Source organism: Lampris incognitus, chromosome 8 (assembly GCF_029633865.1).
Source record: "Lampris incognitus isolate fLamInc1 chromosome 8, fLamInc1.hap2, whole genome shotgun sequence".
NCBI classification, from domain to species: domain Eukaryota; kingdom Metazoa; phylum Chordata; class Actinopteri; order Lampriformes; family Lampridae; genus Lampris; species Lampris incognitus.
Genome location: NC_079218.1, coordinates 36,710 through 57,408, shown reverse-complemented (window position 1 = coordinate 57,408; position 20,699 = coordinate 36,710). Strand labels below are relative to the sequence as shown.

At 44.3% G+C, this 20,699-nt stretch overlaps 5 non-coding genes and 2 pseudogenes across 5 annotated transcripts; all 7 read left to right on the top strand.

Moving 5' to 3' along the window:
• The first annotated feature begins 1,913 nt into the window (after positions 1-1,913).
• On the top strand, positions 1,914-2,125 carry LOC130117361 (small nucleolar RNA U3). The gene has a single exon (XR_008810656.1). It is a non-coding gene; the product is annotated as a small nucleolar RNA U3 (small nucleolar RNA).
• Positions 2,126-4,439: 2,314 nt separating this feature from the next.
• LOC130117365 (small nucleolar RNA U3) lies at positions 4,440-4,655 on the top strand. Its single transcript, XR_008810659.1, has one exon. It is a non-coding gene; the product is annotated as a small nucleolar RNA U3 (small nucleolar RNA).
• Positions 4,656-5,659: 1,004 nt separating this feature from the next.
• LOC130117375 (small nucleolar RNA U3) lies at positions 5,660-5,805 on the top strand (annotated as a pseudogene).
• A 3,713-nt stretch (positions 5,806-9,518) lies between these two features.
• On the top strand, positions 9,519-9,726 carry LOC130117354 (small nucleolar RNA U3). The gene has a single exon (XR_008810650.1). It is a non-coding gene; the product is annotated as a small nucleolar RNA U3 (small nucleolar RNA).
• Positions 9,727-12,079: 2,353 nt separating this feature from the next.
• LOC130117358 (small nucleolar RNA U3) lies at positions 12,080-12,292 on the top strand. Its single transcript, XR_008810654.1, has one exon. It is a non-coding gene; the product is annotated as a small nucleolar RNA U3 (small nucleolar RNA).
• Positions 12,293-13,668: 1,376 nt separating this feature from the next.
• On the top strand, positions 13,669-13,843 carry LOC130117373 (small nucleolar RNA U3; annotated as a pseudogene).
• Positions 13,844-16,610: 2,767 nt separating this feature from the next.
• LOC130117352 (small nucleolar RNA U3) lies at positions 16,611-16,825 on the top strand. The gene has a single exon (XR_008810648.1). It is a non-coding gene; the product is annotated as a small nucleolar RNA U3 (small nucleolar RNA).
• The last annotated feature ends 3,874 nt before the right edge of the window (positions 16,826-20,699 follow it).

The window sequence follows — 20,699 nt, the reverse complement described above, 5'->3', positions numbered from 1 at the left end:
AGTACTTTCCATCAGAAATGACTGTCATGGATAGCTTGGCTACTGCTAAGAGTTATTCTCTGGTGTGGTATTTTTTTTTTGTGGGATTGTTTGACTGAGCAGATAAAACCCTTACGCTTAGCGAAATATGTAGAAAGAGCCGTCCAGTAATTTTATCCAAAACTTTCTCTCCGAGAAGCTTGGTACTTTCCATCAGAAATGCCATTGCCGTGGTTAGCTTGGCTACTGCGAAGAGTTAGTCTCTGTTGCTGTTGTATTCTCCGTGCGATTGTCTGCCTGAGCTGATAAAACCCTTACCCTAATTGAAACATGTAGAAACAGCCTCCGTGAATTTTCCCCCGAAACTATCACTCAGAAGCTCGGTACTTGAGAAGAGCAGTGCCATTGCTGTGTTTAGCTTGGCTATGGCGAAGTTGGCCTCTGTTGCTGTGGGATTGTCTGCCTGAGCAGGTAAAACCCTTACGCTAACCAAATTGAAACATTGTTGTAAGAGCATATTTTAATAAGACCCAAAACTGTCACTCTGAGAAGCCTAGTACTTTCCATCAGAAATGCCATTGCCATGGTGAGCTTTGCTATTGCGAAGAGTTGGTCTCTGTTGCTGTGAGATTGTTTGCCTGAGCAGATAAAACCCTTAGGCAAACCCTACCTCAACCAAAACATGAAAGTCATCAGTTAATTTGATCCAAAATTGTCTACGAGAAAGTCGGTACTTTATTTCAAAATTGTCATTTCTGTGTTTAGCTTGGCTACCGCGAAGTGGTAGTCTCCGTCGCTGTGGGATTGTCTGCCTGAGCAGGTAAAACACTTACCCTAACCCAACCGAAACAGAAAGAAAGAACCATCCGTTTATTTACCCAAAACTATCGTTGCGACAAGCTCGCTGCTCTCCATCAGAAATGCCATTGCCGTGGTTGGCTTGGCTACCACCAAGACTGTGTTGCTGTGGTATTTCTATGGGATTATCTGGCTGAACAGATAAAACCCTTACTCTTAAGTGAAACATGTAGAAAGAGTCATCTCTTAATTTCATCTGGAACTATCACTCCGAGAAGTCATCAGAAATGACTTTTCTGTGGTTAGTTTGGCTACTATGAAGAGTTAGTCTCTGTTGCCGTGGTATTTTCTGTGGGATTGTCTGCCTGAGCAGATAAAACCCTTACCGTAACTCTACTCTAACCAAAAGATGTGGAACGACCCAACCCTTAATTTTATCCAAAGATTTTATTCCGAGCAGCTCGGTACATTCCATCTGAAATGCCATTACCGTGGTTGGCTTGTCTACCGAAGTTATTCTCTGTTGCATTGGTATTCTTTAAGATTTCCTGCCTTAGCAGGTAAAACCCTAACCCTATCTCAACCAAAACATCTAGCAAGAGCAGTCCGTTAATTTTATCTGAAACTATCACTCATGTTCAGAAATGCTACTGTGAAGAGGTAGTTGATGTTGTATTGTTTGCCTGAGCAGACAACGCTCTTGGCCTAACTCATCCCTAACCGAAAGATGTAGAAAGAGCAATCTGTTAATTTTATCCAAACCTTTCAGTTGGAAAAGCTCAGTATTTTCCATCAGAAATGACTGTCATGGATAGCTTGGCTACTGCTAAGAGTTATTCTATGTTGTGTTATTTTTTTTTTTGTGGGATTGTCTGACCGAGCAGATAAGCCCTAACCCAAACCTTATGTCAAGTGAAACCTGTAGAAAGCTCTCTCCGTTAATTTTATGCAAAACTTTTACTCTGAAAAGCTCAGTACTTTTCATCAGAAATACCATTGCTGTGGTTAGCTTGGCTACTGCGACGAGTTGGTGTCTTGCTGTGGTATTCTCTGTAGGATTGTGTGCCAGAGCAGATGAAAGCCTTGCCCCAACCCTAACCGAAAGATATAGAGCCATCCGTTACGTTTAGCCAAACCTAATCCTACTTTCTGGGATAAGTTCTTTAGTTTTACCGTGAGAAATGATTTTCTAAAGTGAGTCCCGCCACCCACAATGTTGAGCTGGCGTGCTTCTTCCTGAGCGCTAAGCTGGTACAGAGAAGTGGTTTAGTCACAAGCTCTGTGCTTTAGATGACGTTTAATGTTCCTTTCATGGGAGCATCAAGAGAAGGGGCATGTTCTGAGTGGTACAAAGGAAAAAAAGTGCAGAAATTCATCAATTTGATCTAAACCTTAGTCTTAACTCTTAAAACATTAAATTGCAATTGCAGAAAAGTTCAATTAAAAAAAAACCCCCACTTGTATTGTTCCAAACCCCACCAATAACTTTTCAAGTTTAAAACGGGATAAAGTAATCAAGATATAAGACAATGGGAGATCAGTTGTAACGAATAAACACCCAAATTGCCCCTAGACTTAACCAATCAAACTCTATCCATATCCCTAACCCTAATTCTGGGGGTATTTCTAGTCCAGCACTTGGGCATTGGCGGTGGTGCTCAGTTGACATGTGTTGGCTCTGGCGTTCAACCCTAACCATAAAGTTAACCTAGTATTTTCAATCTGAAATGCCGTTGCCGTGGTTAGCTTGGCTACCGCGAAGAGTTGGTCTCTTGCTGTGGGGTTTACTGTGGGATTTGCTGCCTGAGCAGATAAAACCTTTACCCTAATACAAACCCTAACCCAACCCAAACGTGTTGAAAGAGCCACCTGTTAATTTTATCCAAATCTTGCATACCGAGAAGCTCTGTACTTTCCATCAGAAATGCTATTGTTAGCTTGGCAACCTCCAAGACAGTCTCTGTTGCTATGGTATTATTTGTGGGATTAATTCTTAGCAGGAGCCAAGCTAACCACGGCAATGGTATTTCTGGTGGAAGATAGTGTTTCGGAGCTTGTGGTTGGGATATAATTAGCGGCTGGCTCTTTCTACATCTTTTTGTAAGGGTTAGGTTTAGTATAAGGGTTTTATCTGCTTAGGCAGACCGTCTCTGTTGCTGTTGTATTTCTGCGGGATTGTCCGCCTGAACAGATAAAACCCTTACAACTAAGCGAAACATGTAGAAAGAGGCGTCCATTAATTTTATCCCAAACTTTTACTCCGAGAAGTTTGGTACTTTCCATCAGAAATGCCATTGCCGTGGTTAGCTTGGCTACCACGAAGAGTTGGTCTCTGTTGCTATTGTAATATCTGCGGGATTGTCCGCCTAAACTGATAAAATCCTTACTATAAATGAAACGTTTAGAAAGAGCCGTCCATTAAGGTTATCCAAAACTTTCACTCCGAGAAGCTTGGTAATTTCCATCAGTAATGCCATTGCCGTAGTTAGCTTGGCTACTACGAAGAGTTAGTCTCTGTGCGATTGTCTGCCTGAGCTGATAAAACCCTTACTCTAAGTGAAACATGTAGAAACGGCCTCCGTGAATTTTTTTTCCGAAACTGTCACTCAGAAAGTCGGTACTTGAGAAGAGCAGTGCCATTGCTGTGTTCACCTTGGCTATGACGAAGTTAGTCTCTGTTGCTGTGGGATTGTCTGCCTGAGCAGGTAAAACACTTATGCTAACCAAAACGGAACATTGTAGAAAGAGCATACGTCAATAAGATCCAAAACTGTCACTCCGAGAAGCTGGGTACTTTCCATCAGAAATGCCATTGCCGTGGTGAGCTTTGCTACTGCGAAGGGTTAGTCTCTGTTGCTGTGAGATAGTTTTCCTGAGCAGATAAAACCCTTAACCAAACCCTACCTCAACCAAAACATGAAGAAAGTCAGTTAGTTTGATCCAAAATTTCGAGTACGAGAAAGTCGGTACTTTATTTCAGAATTTTCATTGCTGTTTAGCTTGGCTACCGTGAAGTGTTAGTCTCTGTTGCTGTGCTATTTTGTGTGGGATTGTCTGCCTGAGCAGGTAAAATACGTACACTAAACCAACCGAAACGTGTAGAAAGAGCCATCCGTTTATTTACCCAAAACTATCGTTGCGACAAGCTCGCTGCTCTCCATCAGAAATGCCGTGGTTGGCTTGGCTTGGCTACCACCAAGACTGTGTTGCTGTGGTATTTCTTTGGGATTATCTGGCTGAGCAGATAAAACCCTTACGTGAAAGAGTCGTCTGTTAATTTCATCCGGAACTATCACTCCGAGAAGCTCGGTACTTTCCATCAGAAACGACTTTGATGTGGTTAGTTTGGCTACTATGAAGAGTTGGTCTCTGTTACTGTGGTGTTTTCTTTGGGATTGTGTGGCTGAGCAGATAAAACCCTTATCCTAACCCAAATCCTACCTCAAGCGAAACCTGTAGAAAGCGCTGTCCGTTAATTTTATGCAAAGCTTTTACTCTGAGAAGCTCTCTACTTTCCATCAGAAATACCATTGCCGTGGTTAGCTTGGCTACTGCGACGAGTTGGCCTCTATTGCTGTGGTATTGTCTGCCAGAGCAAATAAAACTCTTACCCCAACCGTAACCAAAAGATATAGAGCCATACATTGAGTTTATCAAAACCGAATACTAATTTCGGGGATAATTTCTTTAGTTTTTATCTTGAGAAATGTTTTTCTAAAGTGCGAGTCCCGCCACTCACCATGATGAGCCTGGGGTGCTTCCCCCTGACCGCGAAGCAGGTACAGAGAAGTGGTTTAATCACTCACTCTGTGCTTTTGGTGACCGTTCAGTGTTGCTTTTATGGAGTTAACAAGAGGAAGGAGCATGCTCTGTGTGGTTAAAAAGGAGGGGCAAAAATGTAGAAATTCATCAATTTTATTTAAACCTACCCCTAAAACTTAGTCCAAACCCTAAAAACATGATTGTAGAAGTGCAATTCAATAAAAGAAACCCACTTGTATTGCTGCAAACCCCACCAACAACTTTTCAAGTTTAAAACGGGATAAACTAATCAAGAGGGAAGACAATGGGGGATCAAGTGTAAAGAATAAACAACCTCCAAACAGATCCTAGACCCAATCCATCAAACTCTCTCCAAATTCGTAACCCTAAACCTGGGGGTATCTGTAAGCCAGTATTTGGGCATTGTTGAGGCGCCTTGTTGACATGTGTTGGCTCTGGCATTCAATTCTAACCCTTACCTTTCACTCGGAGAAGCCTAGTATTTCCCATCAAAAATGCCATTGCCATGGTTGGCGTGGCTAACATGAAGAGTTAATCTCTGTTGCTGTTGGATTTTCTGCCTGAGCAGGTAAAAACTTTACCTTAACACAAACCCTATCCTTACGTGTTGAAAGAGCCGTATGTTGATTTTTATCCAAACCTTTCACACCGAGAAGCTCTGTACTTTCCATCAGAAATGCCATTGCAATGGTTAGCTTGGCAACCGCCAAGACAGTCTCTGTTGCTATGGTATTCTTTGTGGGATTAATTCTTAGCAGAAGTCAAGCTAACCACGGCAATGGTATTTGACAGAAAATACTGTCACGGAGCTTAAGGTTTGGATATAATTAACGGATGGCTCTTTCTACATCTTTCTGTTAGGGTTGGGATAGGTTTAGTATAAGAGTTTTATCTGCTCAGGCAGACGGTGTCTGTTACTGTGGTATTCTCTGTGGAACTACTTTTGAGTAGGAAAAACCCTCACCAACCCTGGCCAAAAGATGTAGAAAGACGGCCATTAATTTTATCCAAAACTTTCATTTTGAGAAGCTTGGTACTTTCCATCAGAAATGCCATTTCCGTCAAATTATGCAAACCTAATCCTAACCAAAAGATTCAGAACACTACACTTTCAGCGGTCATTTCTAAGTTTGAGTCCGCCACCCACGATGAGTTGCGATGCTTCTTCCTGAGCATGAAGCAGGTACAGAGAAGTGATTTGATTACAAGCTGTGCTTTTGAGGCAAAGAGTGTGCTCTGAGTGGTAAAAGAAAAAAATTGAGAAAGCCATCAATTACTTTTATTTTAAACCGAACCCTAAAAACATGAAACTGCAATAGCAGTGAACTTCAATTGAAAAAAAATCACTTATAATGCTCCAAACCCCAACAACTTTTCAAGTTTAAAACAGGATAAACGGTGAATAATCTCAAGCTGTGTGCTTTTGAGGCAAGATGCATCCTCTGATTGGTAAAATGGAGAAATCTATCAATTTTATTGAAACATAACTAAAAACAAACTGCCATAGCAAAGAACTTCAATTTAAAAAAAAAAAACATTTATAATGCTCCAAACCTCACCAGCAATTTTTCAAGTTTAACACGGGATAAACTAATCAAAATACAGGACAGTGGCAGATCAGTTGTAAAGAACAAAAAAACATCCAAATTGAACCCTTCAATCTCTCCATAACTCTCATATTGGGGTATCGCTAAGCCAGCGCTTGGGCACTGTCTGCCTGAGCAGAAAAACTTGACCCTAAACTCAAACACTACGTCAACCGAAACATGTAGCAAGGACCATCCGTTGATTTTATCCAAAACTTTTACTGCGAGAAGCTTGGTTCTTTCCTTCAGGAATGCAATTGGCGTGGTTAGCTTGGCTACTGCGAAGAGTTAGTCTCTGTTGCTGTGAGATTGTTTGCCTGAGTAGATAAAACCCTTACCCAATCCCAAACCCTACCTCAACCAAAACATGAAGAAAGTCATCAGTTAATTTGATCCAAAATTGACTACGAGAAAGTCGGTACTTTATTTCAAAATTGTCTTTTCTGTGTTTAGCTTGGCTACCGCGAAGTGGTAGTCTCTGTTGCTGTGGGATTGTCTGCCTGAGTAGGTAAAACACTTACCCTAACCCAACCGAAACATGTAGAAAGAACCATCTGTTTATTTTACCCAAAACTATCGCTGCGACAAGCTCGCTGCTCTCCATCAGAAATGCCATTGCGTGGTTGGCTTGACTACCACCAAGACTGTCTGGTACTGTGGTATTTCTATGGGATTATCCAGCTGAGCAGATAAAACACTTTCTCTTAAGTGAAACATGTAGAAAGAGTCATCTGTTAATTTCATCCGGAACTATCACTCCGAGAAGCTCAGTACTTTCCATCAGAAATGCCTTTGCTGTGGTTAGTTTGGCTACTATGAAGAGTTAGACTCTGTTGCTGTGGTATTCTCTGTTTGATTGTCTACCTGAGCTGATAAAACCCTAACCCAACCAAAACACGTAGGAAGAGACGTCCGTTAATTTTATGCAAAACATTCTCTCCAAGAAGCTCGGTTCTTTGCTTCAGAAATTCCATTGCCATGTTTAGCTTGGCTACTACGAAGAGTTGGTCTCTGTTGCTGTGCGATTGTTTGTCTGAGCTGATAAAACCTTTTCTCTTAGCGAAAATGTAGAAAGAGCTGTCCAGTAATTTTATCCAAAACTTTCACTCCGAGAAGCTTGGTACTTTCTTTCAGAAATGACTTTGCCATAGATAGCTTGGCTACTGCTAAGAATTATTCTTAGTTGTTGTGGTATTATTTTTTTGTGGGATTGTATGACTGAGCTGATAAAACCCTTACACTAAGCAAAATATGTAGAAAGAGCCGTTCAGCAATGCGACTACCTAACCCTATCACTCCATGTTCTGTTGCTGTGGGTATTGTCTGTTGGATTGTTTGTCTGAGCAGATAAAAATCTTAGCCTAACAAATCCCTAACCGAAAATGTAGAAAGAGCCCTACATTAATTTTATCAAAAACTTTCACTCCAAGTAGCTCGGTTCTTTCTTTCAGAAATGACTTTGCCATAGATAGCCTGGATACTGCTAAAAATTATTCTCTGTTGTATTTTTTTTGTGGGATTGTCTGACTGAGCTGATAAAACCCTTACACTAAAGCAAAATATGTAGAAAGAGCCGTTCAGCGATGTTATTAACAAACTTTCACTCCGAGAAGCTTGGTACTTTTCATCAGAAATGCCATTGCCGTAGTGAGCTTGGCTACTGCGAAGAGTTCGTCTCTGTTGCTGTGGTAGTCTCTGTGCGATTGTCTGCCTGAGCTGATAAAACCCTTACCCTAAGTGAGACATGTAGAAACAGCCTCCGTCAATTTTATTTCCCGAAAGTATCACTCAGAAGCTCGGTACTTGAGAAGAGCAGTGCCATTGCTGTGGTTAGCTGGTCTACGACGAAGTAAATCTCCGTTGCTGTGGGATTGTCTGCCTGAGCAGGTAAATCCCTTGCGCTAACCAAACCGAAACATTGTAGAAAGTGCATACGTTAATAAGATCGAAAAACTGCCAGTCTGAGAAGCTTGGTACTTTCCATCAAAAATGTCATTGACATGGTGAGCTTTGCTACTGCGAAGAGTTAGCCTCTGTTGCTGTGAGATTGTCTGCCTGAGCAGATAAAACCCTTAACCAATCCCAAACCCTACCTCAACCAAAACATGAAAGTCGTCAGTTAATTTGATTCAAAATTTTGACTGAGAAACTCGGTACTTTATTTCAAAATTGTCATTGCTGTGTTTACTTTGGCTACCGCGAAGTGTTAGTCTCTGTTGCTGTGCCATTCTGTGTAGGATTGCCTGCCTAGGCAGGTAAAACACTTACCCTAACCCAACCGGAATATGTATAAAGAGCCATCCATTTATTTTACACACAACTATTGCTGCGAGAAGCTCGCTACTCTCCATCAGAATTGCCATTGTTAGCTTGGCTACCACCAAGACTTAGTCTCTGTTGCTGTGGTGTTTCTATGGGATTATCTGGCTGAGCAGATAAAACCCTTACTCTTAAGAGAAACATAGAGTCGTCTGTTAATTTAATCCGAAACTATCAGTCTGAGGAGCTCGGTACTTTCCATCAGAAATGAATTTGCTCTGGTTAGTTCAGCTACTATGAAGAGTTGGTCTCTGTTGCCGTGGGATTATCTGCTAGAGCAGATTAAACCCTTACCGAAACTCTACTCTAACCAAAAGATGTGGAAAGACCCAACCCTTAATTTTATCCAAAATTTTTATTTGAAGAAGCTCTGTACATTCCATCTGAAATGCCATTACCATAGTTAGCTTGTCTATCGAAGTTATTCTCTGTTGCAGTGGTATTCTCTGTAGGATTTTCTGCCTTAGCAGGTAAAACCCTAACCCTATCCCAACCGAAACATCTAGAAAGAGCAATCCGTTAATTTTATCTGAAACTATCACTCCATGTTCAGAAATGCTGCTGCGAAGAGGTAGTCGCTGTTCATGTGATAGTTTGCCTGAGCAGACAAAACTCTTAGCCTACCTCATCCCTTACTGAAAGATGTAGAATGAGCCATCTGTTAATTTTATCCAAACCTTTCAGTTGGAAAAGCTCAGTACTGTCCATCAGAAATTGCTTTGCCATGGATATTTTGGCTACTGCTAAGAGTTGTTCTCTGTTGTTGTGGTATTTTGTTGTGAGATGGTGTGACTGAGTAGATAAGCCCTAACCCAAACCCTACCTCAAGCGAAACATGTAGAAAGCGCTGCCCGTTAATTTTATGCAAACCTTTTACTTTGAAAAGCTGGGTTCTTTCCTTCAGAAATGCAATTGCCGTGGTTAGCTTGGCTACTGCGAAGAGTTTCTCTATTGCTGTAGTGTTCTTTGTAGGATTGTCTGCCAGAGCAGATAAAACCCTTGTCCCAACCCTAACTGAAAGATATGGAGCCATCCGTTATGTTTAGCCAAACCTAATCCTAATTTTGGGGATAAGTTCATTAGTTATCTCGTAATGTTTTTGTAAAGTGTGAGTCCCCCCACCCACGATGATGAGCTGGGGTGCTTCTTCCTGAGCGCGAAGCAAGTATGGAGAAGTGGTTTAATCCCAAACTCTGCTTTCGGTGACCGTCCAGTGTTCCTTTTATGGGAGCATCAAGGGAAGGAGCATGTTTTGAGTGGTAAAAAGGTGCAGAAATTCATCAATTTTATCTAAACCTAACCCTAAACCATAGTCTTAACTCTTAAAACATTATATTGCAATTGCAGAAAAGTTCAATTAAAAAAATTCAAACAAAAAACACTTGTTCCAAACCCCACTAACAACTTTTCAAGTTTAAAACAGGATAACATAATCAAGATATAAGACAATGGGAGATTAGTTGTAAAGAATAAACATCCAAATTGCCCCTAGACTTAACCAATCAAACTCTAACCCTAATCCTAGGGGTATTTCTAAGCTAGCACTTGGGCATTGGCGTTGGTGCTCAGTTGACGTGTGTTGGCTCTGGCATTCAACCCTAACCATAAAGTTAACCTAGTGCTTTTCATCTGAAATGCTGTTGCCGTGGTTAGCGTGGCTACGGCGAAGAGTTGGTCTTTTACTGTGGGATTTTCTGCCTGAGCAGGTAAAGCCTTTATCCTAACACAAACCCTACCCCAAACCAAATGTTTTGAAAGAGCCGTCTGTTAATTTTATCTAAACCTTGCACACCGGGAAGCTTTGTACTTTCCATCAGAAATGCCATTGCCATGGTTAGCTTGGCAACCTGCCAAGACAGTCTCTGTTGCTGTGGTATTATTTGTGGGATTAATTCTTAGCAGGAGCCAAGCTAACCATGGAAATGGTATTTCTGATGGAAAATTAGTGTTTCGGAGCTTCCGGTTTGGATATAATTAGCGGTTGGCTCTTTTTACATTTTATTTTGTTGTAAAGATTGGGATAGGTTTAGTGTAAGGGTTTTGACGGCTCAGGCAGATGGTCTCTGTTGCTGTGGTATTCTCTGTGAGACTACTTTTGAGCAGGAAAAACCGTCACCATAACCCTAAGCCAACCTTGAATGAAAGATGTATAGAGATACTTCCGTTAATTTTATCCAAAACCTTCATACCGAGAAGCTCGGTACTTTGCATCAGAAATGCTATTGCCGTAGTTGGCTTGGCTACCATCAAGAGTTGGTCTCTGTTGCTGTGGTGTTCTCTGTGCGATTGACTGCCTGAGCTGATACAACGCAAAATTAAACATGTACAAAGAGCCGTCCATTAATTTTATCCAAAACTTTCACTCCGAGAAGCTTGGTACTTTCAATTAGTAATACCATTGCCGTAGTTAGCTTGGCTACTACAAAGAGTTAGACTCTGTTGCTGTGATGTTCTGTGTGATTGTCTGCCTGAGCTGATAAAACCTTTACACTAAGTGAAATATGTAGAAAGAGCTGTCCAGTAATTTTATCCAAAACTTTGACTCCGAGAAGCTTGGTACTTTCCATCAGTAATGACATTGCCCTGGTTTGCTTGGCTACGACGAAGAGTTGGTCTCTGTTGCTATTGTATTTCTGCTGGATTGTCCGACTGAACAGATAAAACCCTTACTATAAGTGAAATATGTAGAATAGCCGTCCATTAATTTTATCCAAAACTTTCACTGCAAGAAACTTCTACTTCCCATCAGGAATGCCATTACCGTAGTTAGCTTGGCTACTACGAATAGTTGGTCTCTGTTGCTGTGGTATTTTCTGTGCAATTGTCTGCCTGATAAAACCCTTACACTAAGCGAAATATGTAGAAAGAGCTGTCCAGTAATTTTATCCAAAACTTTTACTCCGAGAAGCTTGGTACATTCCATCAGGAATGCCATTGCCGTAGTTAGCTTGGCTACCACGAAGAGTTAGTCTCTGTTGCTGTTGTATTTTTGCGGGATTGTCCGACTGAACAGATAAAACCCTTACCATAAGTGAAACATGTCGACAGTGCCGTCCATTAGTGCTATCCAAAACTTTTACTCCGAGAAGCTTGGTACTTTCCATCAGAAATGCCATTGCCGTGGTTAGCTTGGCTATTGCAAAGAGTTAGACTGTTGCTGTGGTATTATCTGTGCGATTGTCTGCCTGAGCTGATAAAACCCTTACAACTAAGACAAACATGTAGAAAGAGCCGTCCATTAATTTTAGCTAAAACTTACTCCGGGAGGTTTGGTACTTTACATCAGAAATGCCAATGGCATGGTTAGGCTTGGCTACTGCTAAGAATTATTCTCTTTTGTTGTGGGATTGTCTGGCTGAGTAGATAAAACCCTTACCCTACCTCAAGCGAAGCATGTAGATAGCGGTGTCCGTTAATTTTACGCATAAATTTTACTCTGAGAAGCTGTGTACTTTCCATCAGAAATACCATTACCGTGGTTAGCGTGGCTACCGCGACGAGTTGGTCTCTATTGCTGTGGTATTCTCTGTAGAATTGTCTGCCAGAGCAGATAAAACCCTTAGCCCAACCATAACTGAAAGATATCGAGCCATCAGTTGAGTTTATCCAAACCTAATCCTAATTTCGGGAATAATTTCTTTAGTTCTTATATTGAGACGTTTTTCTCAAGTGTGAGTCCCTTCACCCACGATGATGAGCATGGGGTGCTTCTCCCTGAGCGCGAAGCAGGTACAGAGAAGTGGTTTAATCACTCGCTATGTGCTTTTGGTGACCGTTCGGTGTTGCTTTTATGGGGTTATCAAGTGAAGGACCATGTTCTGAGTGGTAAAAAGGAGGTGAAAAATGTAGAAATTCATCAATTTTATCCAAACCTATCCCTAAACCTTAGTCCTAACCCTAAAAACATTAAATTACAATTGCAGAAGTGCAATTCAATAAAAAAATAAACCCCACTTTGTATTGCTTAAAACACCACCAAGTTTAAAACGGGATAAACTAATCAAGAGAGAAGACCATGGGAGATCAATTGTAAAGAATAAACAACCTCCAAATTGACCCTATACCTAACCCATCAAACTCTTTCCAAATTCCTAACCCTAAACCTGGGGGTATCTGTTATCCAGTATATGGGCATTTGGCTCTGGCATTCAACCATAACCCTTATCTTTCACTAGGAGAAGCTTCCCATCAAAAATGCCATTGCCATGGCTGGCGTGGCTAACATGAAGAATTAGTCTATGTTGCTGTGGGATTTTCTGCCTGAGCAGGTACAACCTTTACCCCAACACAAACCCTATCTTCACACTGAGAAACTCTGTACTTTCCATCAGAAATGCCATTGCAATGGTTAGCTTGGCAACCGCCAAGACGGTCTCTGTTGCTATGGCGTTCTTTTGTGGGATTAATTCTTAGCAGGAGTCAAGCTAACCACGGCAATGGTATTTCTGGTGGAAAATACTGACTGTCTCGGAGCCTTAGGTTTGGATATAATTAACGAATGGCTCTTTCTACATCTTTATGTACGGGTTGTGATAGGTTTAGTATGAGTTTTATCTGCTCAGGCAGACAGTCTCTGTTGCTGTGGTAATCTCAGTGGGACTACATTTGAGTAGGAAAAACCCTCACCGTAACCCTAATCCTACGCTAACCCTTGCCGAAAGATGTAGAAAGAGACCTCCGTTAATTTCATCCAAAACTTTCATTTCAAGAAGCTCGGTACTTTCCATCAGAAATGCCATTTCCATCGAAATCTTGCCTACTGCTATATTAGTCTCCTCTTGCTGTGGTATTGTTTGTGGTATTAAGCCTTGGCGGTAGCCAAGCTAACCACGGCAATGGCATTTCTGATGTAAAGTACCTAGCTCCTCCGAGTGAAAGTTTGGGATAAACTTAACGGATGGCTCTTTCTACATCTTTCTGTTAAGGTTTTATCTGGTAAGGAAGACCATCCCAAAGATAATACCTCAGCAACAGAGACTGTCAGCCTATGCAGATAAAATCCTTATACTAAATTTATCCCACGCCTCACTTTCCATCTGAAATGCCATTACTGTGGTTAGGTTGGCAACTGCCAAGACGGTCTCTGTTGCTATGGTATTCTCTGTGGGATTGTCTGCCTCAGCAGATAAAAACCGAATCCCAGCCTTAACTGAAAGACCCGTCTGTCAAGTTTATGCAAACTTAACCCTACCAAAAGATTCAGAAGACGATACTTTGAGCGATAATTTCTGTCGTTCTTGTAAAATGTTTCAAAAGTGTGAGTTCTGCCACCCACGATGATGATCTGCGGTGCTTCTTCCTGAGCATGAAGCAGGTACAGAGAAGTGGTTTAATCACAAGCGGTGTGCTTTTGAGGCAAGAAGCGTGCTTTGATCGGTAAACTGGAGAAAACTATCATTTTATTTAAACCTAACCCTAAAAACAAACTGCCATAGCAATTAGCTTCAACTAAAAAAAAAATGGTAACACTTTAGTATGGGGAACATATTCTAAGTAACAAAAACTTAATTTATAGTAATTTAACACTATTAATACTTGTAGTTTTGTTATGTAAGAACAGACCATATTCATTAAGTGTTAGTAAGGGAGAATAACTCTTCTTGTGGTACTACCACCTTATAAAGTCCATACTAAGCAAAGCATATTGAGATGGTACTACTAATCAGCAATAATTCTGAGGTTATAGAGGGAAAACTCATAGTTAATGGTTTACTGGTTGTATAATAAGGCATTAATGAGTATGTAATAATGACCAATTAAGAGCCAATATGTTGCTAATTTGCATGCAAATAAGCACCTAATTAATGGTGACTACGTTCCCCATACTAAAGTGTTACCAAATTTTTTTTATAATGCTCCAAACCTCACCAACAATTTTTCAAGTTTAACACGGGATAAATTAATCAAGATGCAAGACAGTGGGAGATGAGTTGTAAAGAAGAAAAAACATTCAAATTGAACCCATCCTTAACCCATCAATCTCTCCATAATCCTAATATTGGGGGTATCTCCAAGCCAGCACTCGGGCACTGTCTGCTCGAGCAGATAAAACTTTACCCTAACCCAAACTCTACCTCAACCGAAACATGTAGAAAGAACCATCCGTTGATTTGATCCAAAACCTTTACTACGAGACGCTCAGTACTCTTAATCAGAAATGAGAAGGTTGTGGTTAGTTTGGTGACCGTGCAGTTATTCTCTGTGCGATTGTTTGCCTGAGCAGATTAAACCCTTTCACTAACCCAGCCCTAACCGAAATACGTAGAAAGACACACCTGTTAATTTGATCAAAACTTTTCACTCGGAGAAACTCGGTTCTTTCCTTCAGAAATGCTATTGCTGTGGTTAGCTTGGCTACCACAAAAAGTCAGTCACTGTTGTTGTGGTATTGCTGCGGGGTTGTCTGCCTGAGCAGATAAAACCCGTTATTCTTAAGTGAAACATGTAGAACGAGCCGTCCGTTAATTTTAACCGAAACTATCACTCCGAGAAGCTTGGTACTTTTCATCAGAAATGCCATTGCCGTGGTTAGCTTGGCTACCACCAAGAGTTGGTGTCTGTTGATGTGGTATTTTCTGTGGGATCGATTTGACTGAGCTGATAAAACCCTTGCCGTAACCCTATCTCAAACCTAACCAAAAGATGTAGAAAGAGCCAACCCTTAATTTTATCCAAAAGTTTTACTCTGAGAAGCGCTGTACTTTTCCTCTGAAATGCCACTGCCATGGTTGGCTTATGTATGCGAAGGTATTCTCTCTTGCAGTGGTATTCTCGGTAGGATTTTCTGCCTGAACAGGTAAAATCCGTACCCTACCCCAACCCAAACATGTACAAAGAGCATATGTTAATTTTATCCGAAACTATCACTCTGAGAAGCTCGGTACCTTCCATCAGAAATGCCATTGCCGTGGTTAGCTTTGCTACCATGAAGAGTTGGTCTCTCTTGCTGTGGGATTTTCTGCCTGAGTAAGTAAAACCCTCACCCTAACCAAACTGAAATGCGTAGAGAGAGCATACGTTATCAGAAACTATCACTCCTAGAAGCTTGGCATTTTCCATCAGAAATGACATTGCTGTGCAGAGCCTGGCTACTGCGAAGTTGGTCTCTGTGGTGTTCTGTGCGATTGTCTGCCTGAGCTGATAAACCCCTACCCTAAGCAAAACATGTCGAAAGAGCCATCCGTTAATTTTATTCTCTTTTCACTCCGTGAAGCTCAGTAGTTTCTGTCAGAAATGCCATTGTTGTGGCTGGTTTGGCTTTCGCAAAGAGTTGATCTCTGTTGCTGTGGTATTCTCTGTGGGATGGTCTGCCTCAATCGATAAAACACTTACCCTAACCCAACCGAAACGTGTAGAAAGAGCCATCTGTTAGTTTTATCCAAAACTATCACTCCATGAAGCTCTGTACTTTCCATCAGAAATGTTTTTGCCATGGTTAGTTTGGCAACTGTGAAGAGGTATTGTCTGCCTGAGCAGATAAAACTCTTAGCCTAACTCATCCCTAACCGAAAGATGTAGAAGGAGCCATCTTTTTTTTTCTTTTTTTTATGATTAATAGTTTTTGTTTTTTTCACAATAATAAAACATATAAACAAGTATTTCAGTTAGAAATAACATGGACATTAAATCAGAATGCGATCGAAACGAAACAAGCACAACCAGACCGAAAATAAATAAAAGATAGGAGAGACATCCTGAAATAATGAAAGAAGAAAAAGAGGAAAAGACAAACAAAAGAAGAAAAAACATGACTGAGCCATCTTTTAATTTTATCCAAACGTTTCACTCAGAAAAGGTCAGTACTTTCCCTCAGAAATGACTTTGTCATGGATAGCTTGGCTACTGTCAAGGGTTATTCTCTGTTGTGGTATTTTTTGTGGGATTGTCTGACTGAGCAGATAATCCCTAACCCAAACCCTACCTCAAGTGAAACGTGTAGAAAGCGCTGTCAATTTTATGCAAAACTTTTACTCTGAAAAGCTCGGTTCTTTGCTTCAGAAATGCCATTGCCGTGGATAGCTTGGCTACCGCGACGAGTTAGCCTATATTGCTGTGGCTCTGTAGGGTTGTCTGCCAGAGCAGATAGAACCCTTATCCCAATGCTAACTGAAAGATATATAGCCACCCGTTACGTTTATCCACACCTCATCCTAATTTCGGGGATAATTTCTTTAGTTATCATATTGAGAAATGTTTTTCTAAAGTGTGAGTCCCGCCACCCACAATGATGAGCTGGGGTTCTTCTTCCTGAGTGCAAAGCAGGTACAGAGAAGTGGTTTAATCACAAGCTCTGTGCTTTTGGTGACCATTCAGTGTTCCTTTTATGGGAGCATCAAGGGAAGGAGCATGTTCTGAGTGGTAAAAAGGGAAAAAAAATGCAGGAATTCATCAATTTTATCCAAATCTAAAAACATTAAATTGCAGAAAAGTACAATTTAAAAAAAACAAAAAAAAGAAACACACCCACTCATTAATTTGGTATATAAAATTTGCTGCTATATAAAAATCCCAAAATCCAACCCAACAGGCTTGAAAACATAGGCATTGACACCAAGATCAATTACGCCAAAAAAAAAACGACACTGTAGAGCCGAAGGAACGGAGAAGACCGTAGGTTCACACTTTAGCCGTGTAGGCAACTTTCTTTAATCCACGGTAAATCAGAGACAACCAAACCCTAGCTCGACTGAGCGGAGGTGGCAAGAATAACCAGAAAACTGGCTGGACAACCATAACTTAACCCTGCGTTAACCTGCCAGGGCAACCATGACTTAACCCTTAGTTCCTGGGTTGAATTCTGTCCCCAATACGTGTCCACCACATGAGCCCCCCCAGAATTCGCCCTAGTAATCGAAGTCCGGCAGGCGCGGGGGGACGACAGGCCGTCCGCGGCGGCTCCGGATAACAGGGGCCGGAGTGTCTCTGGGAGGCATTGACGCGGGCCTGTGGAGGTCGGCCTGAGGAGCAGAAGAGGCAGCTCGGGCCTCCACGGGGGGAGGAGGCGGAGCCGGGGGACGACCGCGACCAGGAGGTTGGGCTAACTCCAACGGCTGCGTCAAGTCCAGGTGTGCGGGTTTAACTCGGTCCACTGAAACATGCTCGGCCGTGCCCCCAAAATCCACCACCAGGTGCTTAGTTCCCCATTCCAGGACGCGGAAGGGGCCGTCATAAGGGGGTTGCAGAGGGGGGCGGTGTGCGTCGTGACGGATGAACACGTAGTCCGCTGACTGAAGACCTGGGGGCACCTGGGACACCGGAGCGCCGTGTTGGGCGGTAGGGACGGGTGTGAAAGCTCTGACCCCGTCCAGCAAGGAGGCTCGTTGGTCCACAGCTGACCAGGGACGCGTTGCATTGGGCATGAAATCGCCTGGGACTCGCAGCGGCGTGCCGTACACCAGCTCCGCAGAGGAGGCTTGTAGGTCTTCCTTCGGGGCGGTCCGCAGGCCCAGCATGACCCATGGGAGCTTGTCGACCCAGTTGCAGTCCTTGAGTAGCCCGAAGCGCAGCCTTCATGGACCGGTGGAAGCGCTCACATAGGCCGTTCGCCTGAGGGTGGTAGGCGGTAGTGCGATGAAGCTTGACGCCCAGAGCCTCACCCACAGCATTCCATAGGTCTGAGGTAAACTGTGGCCCGCGGTCAGATGAAAGGTCGGAAGGCGTACCGAAACGTGAGACCCACGACCCAATAAAAGCCCGGGCCACATCAGCAGACGTCGTGGATGCCAGGGGAACAGCTTCAGGCCAGTGCGTAGTCCTGTCCACCACAGTGAAGAGGTAGGTGAACCCATGGGAGGGGGGTAGGGGACCAACCAGGTCGACGTGGACATGGTCAAATCGTCTCTCTGGCACTGCGAAGCGTGCCAGGGGCGCCTTAATGTGGCGGTGTATTTTAGCCCGCTGACAGGCAACACACGAGTCGGCCCACGCTTTCACGTCTCTCTTAAGTCCCTCCCACACAAACTTAGCAGAGGTCAGGCGCACGGATGGCTTACCGCCTGGATGAGAGAGGCCGTGCACAGCTTCAAATACGGGGCGTCTCCAGCTGTGCGTGACGATGGGCCTGGGCTGTCCTGTGGAGACGTCACACAGGAGGGTGACACCTGTGTCACTGAAAGGAACGTCCTGCAGGCGGAGCCCCGTGTCGGAGGCCCGGAGACGGAGGATGCTCGGGTCCGTGGCCTGGTCAGCAGCCATCTGTGCATAGTCGAGGCCTAGGTGGACCGCTCCAATCACTGCCCTAGAGAGGCAGTCAGCTACCTGGTTAGACTTACCAGCGACGTGCTGGATGTCGGTAGTGAATTCCGAAATGTAGGAGAGTTGTCGCTGCTGGCGAGCGGACCATGGCTCGGCCATCTTGGACATGGCAAACGTGAGGGGCTTGTGGTCCACGTACGCAGTAAACTCGCGGCCCTCTAGCAGGAAACGGAAATGCCGGACGGCGAGCCAGAGACCGAGGAGTTCCCTGTCAAAAGTACTATACTTGCGCTCTCGGGGTGTAAGCTGGCGACTGAAAAAGGCCAAAGGCTGCCAAGCCCCCCCCCCCCACCCACTGTTCGTGAACCGCACCAACAGCATAGTCCGATGCATCCGTGGTTATGGAAATAGGCGCTGTAGGTGAAGGATGCGCTAGCAGGGTAGCCTGGGAGAGCGCAGCTTTAGTCTCGGTGAACGCACGGTCCCGCTCTGCTGTCCAGTCGACCGCCTGGTTGGGGGACATGCCTTTCAGCGCCTCGTACAGTGGCCGGATGATAAAGGCGGCTCGGGGAATGAAGCGGTGGTAGAATGTCACCATCCCGATGAACTCCCTGAGCGCACGAGCTGTTTGGGGGCGCGGAAAGGCCGCCACCGCTTCCACCTTTGAGGGCAGGGGGACTGCCCCGTCCCCAGTGATGCGGTGCCCGAGGAAATCAATGGCTGTCAGCCCGAACCGGCACTTCGCCGGGTTGACGATCAGCCCATGCTGGCTGAGGCGTGTGAAGAGGGCATGAAGATGGGACAGGTGTTCTTCCTCGGAGGCGCTGGCGATGAGTATGTCGTCCAAATAGACGAAGATGAAAGGAAGGCCACGGAGCACTGAATCCATCAGCCGCTGAAAGGACTGGGCCGCGTTTTTGAGTCCAAATGGCATTCGTAGGAATTCAAATAGGCCGAATGGGGTAGTCACCGCTGTCTTGGGGATGTCTGAGGGGTGCACGGGAACTTGATGATAACCACGGACCAGGTCGACTTTTGAGAAGACGCATTTGCCAGACAGGTTTGCAGAAAAGTCCTGGATATGCGGGACAGGATAGCGGTCGGGCGTGGTGGCGTCATTTAGTCGGCGGTAGTCCCCGCATGGGCGCCAACCTCCATCAGGCTTAGCGACGATGTGGAGTGGGGACGCCCACGGGCTGTCAGAGCGGCGGATGATCCCCATGCGTTCCAGGTGCTCGAACTCAGACTTGGCAATGGCGAGTTTGGCGGGGTCGAGACGCCTGGCTCTGGCGTAGACCGGGGGCCCCTTCGTAGCAATGTGATGCTCCACCCCATGCTTAGCGGTGGGTGCAGAGAAGGTAGGCTGGGTGAGGTCAGGGAACTCAGCGAGGAGGCGGTTGAACTTGTCTGCCTCTGAGAGAGAGTTGGCTAGACCTGCATAGGCCGCTTCCCTCCGCGTACATGCGAAGGAGGAGAAGGTTAAGGCATCGACCAGACGGCTGTTCTGAATGTCCACTAGCAAACCGTAAGCGCACAAAAAATCAGCTCCGAGGAGGGGAAGCGTTACATTGGCCATGACGAACTCCCACGTGAAACGTTGTCCACCAAAACACAGTTCTACAGACCGCACGCCGTAGGTGTGGATAGGGCTGCCGTCAGCCGTCGCCAACTGGGGGCCCCGCTCCCCGCCCATGATGTCGACGTCAGTAGCAGGGAGCACGCTTCTCTGTGCGCCCGTGTCACAAAGAAATCGCCGACCGGAGATGGTGTCGAGGATGAAGAGTAGCCTGTTCGTATCGCCAACACTCATGGCCACTACTGAGTGTTGGCCCTCTCGTTTCCCGTCGGCCTGTAGTTGCAGGGGGAACGGCACCGTTTAGCTTTCGCACCAAATCGAGCGTGGTACATACAGAGTCCAGAGGGCTTGTAGCGGTCTGATGCTGTGGCGCCACCGTCGGGCCACGCCCGCGATGTCGGCGGGGGGCCAGTGAAGGTAGGAGCCAGCACCCCGGCATGGGAGGAACGTTGTGTAGCGACGAA